We start from the raw sequence: 1,228 nt of genomic DNA, 5'->3' as shown, positions 1-1,228 counted from the left end.
ATATATATATATATATATATATATATATATATATATACATACATGTGTGTGTATGTGGTTTATTGTCATAGCAACATTTTTGCCTACATTTTTTTCACTACTTCTTACTTTTCCTTCTCTTCCTCTCTCTCTCTCTCTCTCTCTCTCTCTTTCTTTCTCTCTCTCTCTCTTTCTTTCTCTCTATCTCTCTCAAACACTCACAACTATTTTAAAATTACATCCTACCCACCACTGTCACCACCTTCCCCACTGTCTCTCCACTCCCCTCCATTCACCCCAATGCACATGTCCACCAAGTACCATGCCTCACCATTGCAGTGTACCCTAATCCTACACCACAACCACTACCACTACCTGCACTAGAAACACTAACACTACCACCCTGTTCACCATCATCACCATTATCACCACCACCATCTCCGTTACTATTACAACCACTACTACTACTACTACTACTACTACTACTACTATCACAACATCAACACCACCTACGACATTTCAACCACTACTATTACTACTACTACTGCTGCTGCTGTTGCTTATACTGCAACCACCTCTTCTGTCACCAGCACTACCATAACCATTGCCTGCATCAGCACCACTACCACTACTACAACCAGTACATCAATCTGGCATTACATTGTTTCCTACTCTTATCTCCCCCCATCACCTCCCACTCTAGTTCTGTGTGTGTGTTAGTAGTTCATGTCATACGCGTGCGCACGCACACACACACACACACACAACTTTACATGCAAATATACACTTAACCATACACACACACGCGCATACAAATGAGTAGAAACACTAACACTAATGAACACACATAAATACATGCATTCATACACATATTGCACACACACACACAAACACATACAAACACATTCCTACACACACACACACACACACACAAACACATACACATACCTACACACATAACTACACACATTGCACACACACATACACATATACTGACATATAACTACACACATTGCACATATGCACACAAACACATACCTACACACACACACACACACACTCACAAATACACATATCTACACACACTGCACACACATATACTTATATACACACATATACAGATACCGTCATGTAACTACACACATTGCACACTCACACACGTACACAAATACACATAACTAAATGCATTGCACACACACACACACACACACACACACACACACACACACACACACACACACACACACAC

The 1,228-nt window shown here is 40.6% G+C and overlaps 1 protein-coding gene across 1 annotated transcript in view; it reads left to right on the top strand.

The window, feature by feature from the left end:
• LOC106881553 (uncharacterized) overlaps positions 1–1,228 on the top strand; it is a 38,841-nt gene that overhangs the window by 26,097 nt on the left and 11,516 nt on the right. The window lies entirely within an intron of this gene.

The sequence above is a fragment of the Octopus bimaculoides genome, chromosome 13, assembly GCF_001194135.2.
Source record: "Octopus bimaculoides isolate UCB-OBI-ISO-001 chromosome 13, ASM119413v2, whole genome shotgun sequence".
Taxonomy (NCBI): domain Eukaryota; kingdom Metazoa; phylum Mollusca; class Cephalopoda; order Octopoda; family Octopodidae; genus Octopus; species Octopus bimaculoides.
The sequence above is the reverse complement of the archived record's forward strand: the minus strand, read 5'-3'. Positions and strand labels throughout refer to the sequence as shown.